The following is a 12,857-nucleotide window of genomic DNA, read 5'->3' on the forward strand; positions in this document are numbered from 1 at the left end:
GTCTGGTATATATATTAGACGCTCACAACGTGACGGAACAACGTGTGTTGGTAGTGAGTAATTGAACTGCAGTCAGAAAGTATTGTTGAAGTTATCGTTAGTTGTTATAGCGTTTGTTATAGAGCGACTGTTGAAAATAAGTGTATCGGTAAAGTTATATTCAGAAAGAATAAACCAGTTTTATTAAGAAAGGACTTGTGTCGCTAAAGTTTCGTCGGAACGAATTTACGGAAAATCAATTAACAAACGGAGACGTAACACAACTAAGCCTACTAGTGTAAATTTTATACGTTTATTAACACCTTAGAAAAGTAATTGTAACGTAAGGTACTGATAATAGAAAACTGTAAATATTTCACAAAAGGCCTAAGAACGATAAAGCAACTTATAATAACATTAAATGCAAGGTTCTGGGTATTATAAATTTGTAATATTTTCAAAAAAGGTTCCAACTATGACTTAGCAAAAGAACTTTTATAACGATGATTTTGCATATTCTAATTTCCACTTCTAACTCGAATGTAAAAAAAAAAAGAAGTTGGAAACATTGAAAAGGCTTACGATACGTTGTTGCTTCGTGTGTTTAACTGAAATTAAATTCATTCAAATATAGACACGTGTTTGTAAGCGAGTTCTTACACGGTGTTCTTTTTCACTAGTGACTGTTATGTGAAAGTTTCATTGTGTTGATACGATGATCAATAGCATTAGTAGTATTTACAGTTACCCCCGGGCCTGTCATGGTCATGGGGTTAGTGCACTCTGCGGGTTCGAAAATCTCGTCACCGAACATGCCGGTCTTTTCAGCCGTGGGGGGTGTTTTAAAGTGGCTTTCAATCACACTATTCGTTGGGAGAAGAGTAGATCAAGGATTTTCAGTGGGTGGTATTGACTAGTTGCCTTCCCTCTAGTCTATCACTGCTAAATTAGGGACGGCTAGCGCAAATGCCTTCGTGTGATTTTGCAGCTCTTGGGATTTTACACAAGGGATGTTCCGGTCTAATCGAATAGTAGGACGTGACCACAATCTTACAGTGTTCCCACAGTACTAAAGTACGGAACACGTTTTTCCAGCAACATAACTTGAATCATTATCCCTCCCCCGTTCATAGCCCTAGCATGCTAGCCTTTGGGACACCCAGGATTAATGACCGAAGTCGGTTTTGACTGGACATGTGAAACAGCTTTTGTGTAGAAGGCGCTGTGTACGTTATATCTGTCTAGGCCCTGTTTTTTTTTTATACTTTATTTTCATAATATTAAAATCACATATTTGGTAAATGGTTTTTCCTATAGAATCATCCAATAGAGACAACTTTGAAACAATCAGGCTAATGGAGCTTTGTCTTCTTACTAATTGAAGTAATTATTGGTTCCATAAATTATATAACTGTTAAGCACAGGGTGACCCAAAATTATCTTTCCTATTTTCAAATTTAACAATTAAAATTCCCTCGATGGGACAGCGGTAGGTTTACGGGCTTACAATGCTAAAATCCGATGTTCGATTCCCCGCGGTGGACACAGCAGATAGCCCAGTTTTGTCTTTGCTCCAAAAAACAAATAAGCAATAATGACTAATTATTTATTTAGTTATTTAATTATTAAGTTTTAAAATGGGAAATATAACTGAGACCACCCCTGTATGTTTTTTACCTTTTTTTCACAGATGTGTAAAATTTTGCAGTTTGTTTCTGGATCAAATTGATGTTTAGTTTCAATAAGGTGGGATGCAAAGGTTGAATCCATTTTTCTTAATTTACAACTTCTAGAAATATCTTTCATTCTCATTTCTATGGAACATTGATCTATGATGCCTTTACTGGCAAAACCATGGTCATGAATAAATGATGTACTTGTGAAACATACAGTTGTCTTGTTTTTCCTCAATTTTGTAATTCTGAAGTTTCACCAATTACCAACGGTTTCACGTATCAATTATGTAAAACAAGTTCGTGCAGCAAGATTAACCATCTTATACAAAAGACTGAAAACAAAACAGTGCTTAGCAACTCGACACCTTTGGTTCAATAACAAGTGTGTGATGTGGAATCTCACCCCGAAATACATCTCACTGAAGACCAAATACACTCCAAGTTCAGCAAAGAAGACCTGGCTGAAAAAATATATCAAGAAGTGGTAAGTGTTAGGAAAAATGTAAGTGCACACCTCAAGACAGTTCACAGTAAACTCTGTTTTCATCTTCACCCAGTGGAATTTGATCTATTGGAGAAAGACACACGTGAAAATGCAAGTCAGCTGATACACGTTACTTACTTAAAGCAAAAATGTAAACTAGAGAATCTGACTAAACATGAAATTAGTTCAAATCTAGTAGAAGATTACAATTTAAAATTCCATCCTAAGTTAGTGAACCTTTTGAATCTCAGTGCTAAAGACTTTGAAAATCTTGCAATAGATATAGAGGTAGCACTTAATAGTGAATCTGACTCTGTAACAAAGAATATATGCTCTAAAATCATTCAGACTTCTTCCAAGAACTATGTTGAAAATGGAGATGAGGAATCCAAGTTGATAACATCTAAAATTAAAAACGATAGTTTAATAATCACAAAAGCGGACAAAGATAATACGACAGTTGCACTTGAAAAACAAGATTGTCACAGTAAAATCAAATACTTCCTTGATTCTAATAGTTTCACGCTACTAAACGTAGACTTCACCAAAACCTTTAACAACAACGTTAAATCTTTGTTGAACAACAGCAAAAGTCTACTAAACGAACTCCAACTAAGTCATTAAACTTTATGAACCTTCACCTGCAAAGTCTGTATGAGCTTCCAAAACTACACAAAACAAATATCCCTATCAGATGGAACATTACTATAGGAAACAACGGATAGGGATATTTGTTTTGTGTAGTTTAGGAAGTCCTAAGACCCATTGTTTCCTATAGTAATGTTCCAGGACTTCCTAAACTACACAAAACAAATATCCCTATTAGACCCATTGTTTCCTATAGTAATGTTCCCGGACTTCCTAAACTACACAAAACAAATATCCCTATTAGACCCATTGTTTCCTATAGTAATGTTCCCGGAATTCCTAAATTACACAAAACAAATATCCCTATTAGACCCATTGTTTCCTATAGTAATGTTCCCGGAATTCCTAAATTACACAAAACAATTATCCCTATTAGACCCATTGTTTCCTATAGTAATGTTCCCGGACTTCCTAAACTTCGCAAAACAAATATCCCTATCAGACCCGTTGTTTCCTATAGTAATGTTCCCGGACTTCCTAAACTACACAAAACAAATATCCCTATCAGACCTGTTGTTTCCTATGGTAATGTTTCTGCTTACAAACTAGTAGAGAAAGCCCAAAATATTTTCAAAAATCTAACTGGTTTTAAACCTAAGTTTGATATAAAAAACTCCCTGGAGCTTGTAGAAAAAAAATAGAGATATCAAATGACACGAAAACTGTTTCCTTTGATATTTGTATTCTTTTTTCACAAGTATACCTGTTAACGATTGTAAACAAAATGTAAAACCTTTGTTTCCTTCTTCTAACATTCTTCTTACTTGACATTGAAGTTTCTTCAGTGTGTGATTTTCAGTAACAGTTCTGAGGTATATGTAGGGGTGTTTTGACAAAATGTGTTGCTGAAACTGAAAATAGACGTTTTAAAGTAGTAAATATCTATTTCTAAAAAAGAAAAAAAAAAAGGGATAAAATAAATGGGCTAGAAATTACTTCTGGTAAAAGCAAGCTATCTACTTATAGCAACACAAAATTAAAGAACTACATTCTTACTTATAAAGATTAAATAGGATGGTTGTTTCATCAGTTCGGTAACCTTGCTGGTAGTGTTAACAACTTTAAGCCTTAAATTTACCCAGTACATCCCGATGTAGGCTAGTCCTAAGTCTATATACTAATAAGCTATCATTATCAGTACAAAATAACCGATAATAATAATAATAATAATAAAACTTGATATTTTGCACATTCTAACCAATACTATTAATGGAAGTAATTTAAAAAGAAGTAATACAGAACTGACAAAATTTCTTTCATGAACCCCTAGTAGCCTACAGTATAAAGTGCAAAGGGTAGAAAAAATTAGACAAAATATAAAGTTTTAATGAAAAAAAATTGGGTATTAATTTAGAAGGTTTTGCAAATTACATTTGAAAACTGTAAAAATTATAAAAGTAGTTTTTAATCTTAACATGAAAAGGAACTAGCACTTAGTCTAGTCAGAGTAAGTCTGGTCCACCACAGTAAAAACCTTAAAGGATCATGTTCCACCAGAATGATCCAGTACTTAATGTACATCTTCAAACAGTAAAAACCTTAAAGGATCATGTTCCTCCAGCATGATCCAGTACTTAATGTACATCTTCAAACAGTAAAAACCTGAAGAGATCATATTCCACTAGCATAATCCAGTAATAAATGTACATTTTCACACAGTAAAAACCTGAAAAGATCATATTCCACTAGCATAATCCAGTAATAAATGTACATTTTCACACAGTAAAAACCTGAAAAGATCATATTCCACTAGCATAATCCAGTAATAAATGTACATTTCATACAGTAAAAACCTTAAAGGATCATGTTCTACCAGAATGATCTAGTACCTAACGTACATTTTCACACAGTAAAAACCTTAAAGGATCATGTTCCTCCAGCATGATCCAGTACTTAATGTACATCTTCAAACAGTAAAAACCTGAAAAGATCATATTCCACTAGCATAATCCAGTAATAAATGTACATTTCATACAGTAAAAACCTTAAAGGATCATGTTCTACCAGAATGATCCAGTACCTAATGTACATTTTCACACAGTAAAACCTGAAAAGATCATGTTCCACCAGCATAATCCAGTACTTAATATACATCTTCACACAGTAAAAACCTGAAGAGATCATGTTCCACCAGCATGATCCAGTAATAAATGTACATCTTCATACAGTAAAAACCTTAAAGGATCATGTTCCACCAGCATGATCTAGTACTTAATGTACATCTTCAAACAGTAAAAACGTTAAAGGATCAAGTTCCACCAGAGTGATCTAGTAATAAATGTACATCTTCATACAGTAAAAACCTTAAAGGATCATGTTCCACCAGCATGATCCAGTACTTAATGTAAAATTCATAGCAGACCAGAATGGTTCAGCATGGTTTAAGCGTAGACAGTTCTGTTTCACCTGTTCTTGCCAACATATTTATGACTCAAGTTGAAACACAGCCATTCGTTCTGTGCTTCATCCTTCCCCATACTGGTACTTGTGTGTGTCAGTGACTCTTGCTGGTTTAACGTTTACCAAACACCAACAAACTTTCTTTGAACACATAAACTCCATTCACTCCAATATTAACTTCATCATTAAACATAAAAACAACAAGCAGCCACCTTTTCTTAACCTCAACATTATTAGATGTGACACGTATCAACACGAACATTCACAATAACAACATTCATACAGGCTTCTACATATCCTGGAATTACATCCACAAAAACCAAACAACAAATCAGTACACTAAAAATATTATTAACACAACTTCAACTTTCAAGACCACTCAACTGACTACAAAGATGAAGAAATCAACCTCATAAAGCATCCCTTCATTTACACTAACAAACTTCCACCGGTTACTGTTGAACGATTTTCACACAACCACCAGAATGAAAAACCCAACACATGAACAAAATTTACACTATTAAACCAATCAACAACACAACATTAATACTGTAATGAAATGGGGTAGCATTTACTGCCATCTGTTTTGTTGAAAATTATTATAATTGGTTGTTTATTATTATTGCCAATTATGATGATACATGACAATTCAGTTTACTTTTTTATTCTCTTAACTAAACATATGCTAGAAAAGAAAAGTTCTAATTAAACTACTATTTTAACAAATAAACTACTCAAGATACTTAAATCGAAAAGAAAAATGGAAAAATTAATATTCAAAAAGTTCTATTCTAGAGATTTTTGAATATTTTTCCATGCGTTGTCTTTAAACGTAATTATTTTAATAAAGCTTAAAATTAAATTACTTCCAAATTGCGACAATAGACGGCACTAAAAGATAATTGTCATCGTTTTGCAAATAAATTCAAAACGTCATACTAATTAATTCTGAATTAAAGTCAGTGGTTCATGCTAAAACAATGTGATTTCAGAAATAGTACTTGATTAAAACTGTTAAACTGCAAAAAAATGCTTACACTATAATTTTATATTACGATTACTTGTGTTAAATGAACTTAAACTGAACAATATAATTCTATGACATATATTAATAACTTATGTAATATTTATATGATGAAAAAAAAGCAGTAATATTTTATTAAATGAAATTAATGAGTAATTTTTTTACCTGCAATTGAAAAAAAAAACTTTTTAATCCTTTCATACTTCGAAAATGTTGTCCTGATTATAGAAGATGAAATTAAGTTTATTCAGTTGTACAAAATACAAATTGTGTTAAAATACATTGATATATATATTGGTAAAACTACGACCTAATCTTTACTTATCGTTACTTTCATCAGATAATTACCAAATATATATAAATAATGTGTACGATATATAAGTTTAACATACAGTTTTATTACTCTTATTAAATTGCAATTATATTTTAGGAAAAAATATTAAAACCCAAACTTGTACAATTAGTAGTGAAAACTTTGCCCGATATGGCCCCCCCCCCTGTTGGCTCAACGGTAAATCTGAAGCTTATAACGCTAAAAATCGAAGCTTAATATCCGTGATGAGCAAAACATAGATAGCCCAAGCTTTGCGCTTCACAACAAACAAACAAATGTTTTGTTCGATGTGGGATTTCAAAAGGAAAGGTTTTAATACAATTACAAGAGAGTTACAAAATAATTTATATAATGCCATTCATTTACTGTACCAAAAACTGTAAAATTAGGACCATTATCGTGACTGTAAAGTTTACTAATTTCTTGGAATGTAATACAATTTTAAATTTAATTTCAACTGAAATAAATGGTGTTGTTTGTTTGTTTTTAATTAAGCACAAAGTTACACAATGGGTCATCTGTGCTCTTCCAACCACGAGTATCGAAACCGGGTTTCTAGCGTTGTAAGTCTGCAGACATACCGCTGTGCCACTGGAGGGCTGGTAAAGGCGCAAACAACTTTGGCATACACTGCAACTTAAATAAAAACTAATTTTGAATAAAAGTCGATGTTTCATTATCAGTGTAATAAAAGACATATTTACAACTTTGCTTATATATATTGTAAAAAATATAAAATAGTTACGAGTTGAATTAGTATTATATATTAGCATATTAGTATTTATAAAAATTATTTTAACTATATATTCCAGTATTTTATATAAATACAAAATAATTCAATGGATTGTAACACAATTTTAATTGTTAAATAAAAGTCAAAAGACTGCTTGTGAGTGTTTATTTGGTAAATAAAAATAAGCAACCCACTCAAAAGCTGTCTTTCGACTTTTATTTAAAGTATATAGTGGATCTTCTCTACTCACAACAAATTTCAGTCGTTACTCAAATTGATTGTTCATTGTCAGCGTAATCAAAGAAGTATTTACAATTTTGTTTACTGAAAAAATATGAAATAGTTGCGAATTAAAATTAACTAATATTAGTAATTATCAAAGGTCTCTTAAATGTAAATAAATATTTAAATCTATTTGAAATAAATACAAAATAATTCTTACGAGTTAAAATTAAGTTTGAATATTAGTATTTATGAAAGTTTCTTCACATCTCTAACCTAGACCTAAGTTTACCTTTTGAGATCTGGGTGCTTTCCCCTTCTGATTTTGGCAACAGAATCCTGGTTGGCAGACATTGCTGGATGTACAAGATTTTACAACTTTCTCTGCTGATGCTTCGTTCTTTTTGGTTTCAGTTGATTATTCCATTTTCTCTCCTTCTGTTTGCTCCGGTTTCACTTTCAGGGTTTCAGTTTCGTTTTTTTTTTCATCTTCTGGATATATTGTCTTTGTTTCTGGCTTTGATTTTGTTAAATCTAACTTGTCTTCCTTTTCTTTCTGGTATTTTGAATCTTTTACCTTTACCTCTACTGTTGGGCCCCATACTTTCTTGGTCAGTTTAACCTTTTCATCCTTTCTTTCATTGTTCTTGGGAGTTTTGTTTTCCTTCTATATACTTCTGATGCCAAATTTTTGCCTGGTGTCCAGCTTCACGTCGAAGATTTTTACGTTTTGTATCCAATAGAACTCGTTTTTCTTGTTCAAGATTTAGCTCGTTTATTTTGTCAACACCAGTTTTCCTCCGTTCATTCTGATATTTGAGAATAAGCCTTTCTTGAGTTTTAGATTATTCCCCAGAATATTTGTTCTTGCCTTAACCCTCATGGTCTTTGAACTTATGATGGTAGTTGTCCTTTTTACCACGATGCTTGTGGTTCCAATGTTTGTGTTTTCCTTCTTCGCGTTTATGTTTCTTGGAGTCCGTGATGACTAGAGTCGCCACCAAAACAGCTACTAGAATAATCCAGGTCTTCATGTCCTTTCTATCAAACTTCTTCTACTACAGATTGTGAAAGTATTTATGAAAATTATCTTGAATAAATGCAAAATATCGTTACATATAATTGGCGTAGTTTCTGTTATTTAACTTCCAAACACCTAAAATAACTTATATTAGTACTGTTATTAATACCATCTATTAGGCAGAAAACTACATTTACTGCCATCGAGAAAACTAACTATTTTGTGTTACTGGTTGTTTATTGTTATTTCAACTCGTGATAATAGATGCAATTCAGTTTCCTATTTTCTTTTCTTTTGTAATTTCAATGAACATCTGTAAGAAAAGAAAAGTTTAACAAGTCTTACTCCAAGAAGTAAACTACACTCCAAATTGTTAGATCGAAAAAAGTTATATGGAGATTTATAGAAGGTTGGCCGTCCATTGTCTATAAACTATTTAATTTAATTCAATTTAAAATTGAACTATTTCCACAAGTCATCAATGTAGTGCAACTAAGAGCCTAGGAGTTACATTAAGGAAAACCAAGTTGAGCCAAAACATGTCTTGATTAATACAGACTCTCACTACGAGGTCGTTCGAATTGACCGACATCGTAACCGTTTATGTACTCGCTCATTTTACAATATAAAATTAAGTTTGAATATTGAAAGTCATGTAGAAATGATCTGTATATAACTAGCTGTATCATCCCTACATTCTTGTTTGCATTTTTTTTGGCACTGCCATCCCTACATAAGTTTACATTTACAAAATGTTTTTATTACTTGTTTATATAGGACTACTGTGTAAGTAAAGGACTTTTCAAAACAGCATACATATAATATACAATCCACGACTACATAATGCTTAGTATTGGTGTTTTGACTCAGTTTTGTTCAGAGTTATTAATGAGACTTGAAGTTTTGTGAAACGGGTATACATCGGTACTAAGTGGTTAGTCGAATGATATATTGATTTGACATTTATTACTTAGTTGTTTAAACAGCTTGGCTGACTGAATAGAACACAAAAATAAAAAAATTGAATCAGTGATGAATATTCTTGAAATTACTATGTAAGTATAGTGGTGCTGAGTGAGTAAAAGACATTTCACAACAGTATAAATACACTATTGTCATGATTTTAAAATTCTGAATCATTTTAGCCTAAAATTACTTTTAAGTATTTATTTTATCTTTATCACATACAAATGCTATTAGCTGCAGAAACACTGCTGGCTTAAAGTTTTGCTAAAGCGATTTTGTAGAAATATTTGAAAGTACTATAAATTCACAAAATTTTAAAGGAAAAAAAGAAGCTTATTAGTCCATCAAGGATGTTCCTTCCAGGTCCCAACCATAACCACTCCTTACTACTCATGTATTCATCTAAAGTTTTCTTGAATTCAGTTAAGTTTCTGCCTCCACCACCCTTGAAGGCAGCTCATTCCAAAAGCCATCCACCCTGTTAGAAAAGTAATACTATCTAAACTGCAGACGACTCCTACGCTGCCAAAATTTGAACTTATGACCCATTGTCCTATTGTTTTCACTGCTAAGCACAAAAAAATGTTTGATGGATCTATATTATCAATACTCTCAATAATCTTAAACATCTTAATCAAATTCTCTCTGACTCTTCTCCTCTTCAGAGAAAACAAGTTTAGAGATTTTAGTCTCTCCTCATAGGACAATCCCACCATTCCAGATATAATCCTAATGGCTCTTCTCTGAACCTTTTCCAACAGTTCAATGTCCTTCTTGAGGAAGGGAGCCCAAACTGTACACAGTACTCCAAATGAGGACTTACAAGTGATCTATACAGTAAAATGATAATATCCCTTGTCTTATATTCAATATTTCTATAGATGTTACCCATAATCCTATTAGTCCTATTGCTAACTACAATACACTTTTTAGATGACTTAAGTGATTTTTCTATCACAATACCAAGATCGGTTTTTTCAACCACAGTATTTAATGTATTCCCATTTAAATTGTAACAATAATTTGAATTGTGAAAACCTACATACATCACTTTATATCTTGGATAGTTAAACATCATCTGCCACGTATTGGCCCAGTGCATCAAATGATCTAAATCTCTCTGTAAGTCTGCAGTATCTTTGATACAGTTAGCCACCCCAAAATTTTAATGTCATCTGCAAACTTCAAACCTATATGCATCACCTTATATCTTGGATAGTTAAACATCATCTGCCACGTATTGGCCCAATGCATCAAATGATCTAAATCTCTCTGTAAGTCTGCAGCATTTTTGATACAGTTAGCCACCCCAAAATCTTAATGTCATCTGCAAACTTCAAAAGTTTGATAGGCATTCCAGAGTCAATATCATTAATATAAATCACAAACAGCAGAGGATCCAGCACACAGCCCTGAGACACACAGCCTGTAACTGTGTTCCAGTAATATCTAACTCATTACTATTCTCTGCTTTCTACTCTTCAGCCAATTTTCTATCCAATTTAATAACATTTCCCCCACACCCACAGATTTAATTTTTGTAACAAGTCTTTTGTGAGGCACCTTATCAAATGCATTCAGAAAATCAAGGTAAACCAAATCCACAGTATTTCCTTCATCAACTCTTGCAGTAACATCCTCAAACAATGTCAGAAGATTTGTTAAACAAGACTTTCCCTTAGTAAAACCATGCTGGCTCTTAGTCACTATATTAAACTGCTTTAAGTAACTCTGCAACTCATCTTTAATCACACTCTCCAAAACCTTTCCAACTACTGATGTAAGACTAACTGATCTATAATTGCCTGGACAATGTTTATCACCTCCTTTAAATATTGAACTAACATTAGCCAACTTCCAATCTTTTACTACTCTTCTACTACTCAATGACCTATAAAAAATATTAGCTAGAGGTTCACAAATAAAATCTTTAAGTTCTTTTAAAACTAGGATAAAAGTTGTCCAGTCTAGGGGACTTATCAATTTTTAGGTTTCCCAACTTTTCTCTTACAATTTCAGAACTTAAAATGATATCTTTTTCATGAACATTTCTTCCCATACATTAAGTGCTCTGGTTGAGGCATAATACTTGTATCGGATGCTAATATTAAATCTAATATAGCTTCCTCCCTTGTAGGTTCCACCATCAGTTTGTGTATAAAAGTATCCTGAGTAATTTCCAAAAACGTATCCCCCTCACTGTCAGACTCAAAATTTTCCCAATCAATATCCCTGAAATTAAAATCTCCAATCATAATAACATCTTTTTCAGCTACCATTCTGATCTCATTATACAGTTTTTCATCAACTTCCACATTCTGACCTGATGGTCTATGACAAATCCCAAGACTTTTCCCTTTATATCCACTAACACCAACCCAAACTGACTCAACCTCAGTGCTATTTTCTTTAATATGTTCTAACTCAACAGGATGCAATTCACTCATTACATATAAAGCTACTCCTCCTCCTTTTTTCAATACTCTATCTCTAGTAAATAATCTGTAGCCTGGTATTTAAAAAAAAAATTCTCTCATTAAAAGTGTTTCAATCCAACCAAGTCTAAGTGATATTCATAATATATAAGTCCTCAGTTTCCACAACTGCTTTGAACTTGGCATTTTATTTCTAATACTTACATTAGTAATAGTTACAATAGTAACAATTATTCATAGATTTTAAGTTACGTTAATTTTTTATGCCTGTTGTACATGCTTTCCTGTCAATTATATTTTATATTTTACTAATATCATAGCCCTCACCTCTGTCTAGCCCTAGTTTAAATCAACCGCTATAGCCAAGTTAATAACCTTTGCTAACATGCTAGCCTTGTTTTAGTGTAAGCCATCCATTCCAAAAAGATTAACTTTCCCATTAAAATTATCCCACAAATCTAACCAGTCTACTTGCTCATCCCAACATATTGATCTAAGCCTGACATTCAATCCTAGTGACCTACTTAGTATCTCATGCCCACAATATATTCTTGGCAATATCCCTGACAAAATCAAGCTATGACCCCTTACCTTAAATGCCATTATCAATGTTTTATACTTATCAATAAGCTACTCAGATCCATCTTTCCTTACATCATCGGCCCCAACATGTTCCACAAAAACTGAATTGCTACTGGCACCCTTAACTATCTCTCTGGTTCTATCAGTTATATCCTGTACCCGTTGCTATTAGCACCCTTAATAATCTCTCTGCTTCTATCGGTTATATCCTGCACCCGTTGCTACTAGCACCCTTAACCATCTTTTTGCTTCTATCGGTTATATCCTGCACCCGTTGCTACTAGCACCCTTAACCATCTTTTTGCTTCTATCGATTATATCCTGCACCCGTTGCTACTAGCACCCTTAACCAT

The sequence above is a fragment of the Limulus polyphemus genome, unplaced genomic scaffold, assembly GCF_000517525.1.
Source record: "Limulus polyphemus unplaced genomic scaffold, Limulus_polyphemus-2.1.2 Scaffold2253, whole genome shotgun sequence".
In the NCBI taxonomy this organism is placed as follows: domain Eukaryota; kingdom Metazoa; phylum Arthropoda; class Merostomata; order Xiphosura; family Limulidae; genus Limulus; species Limulus polyphemus.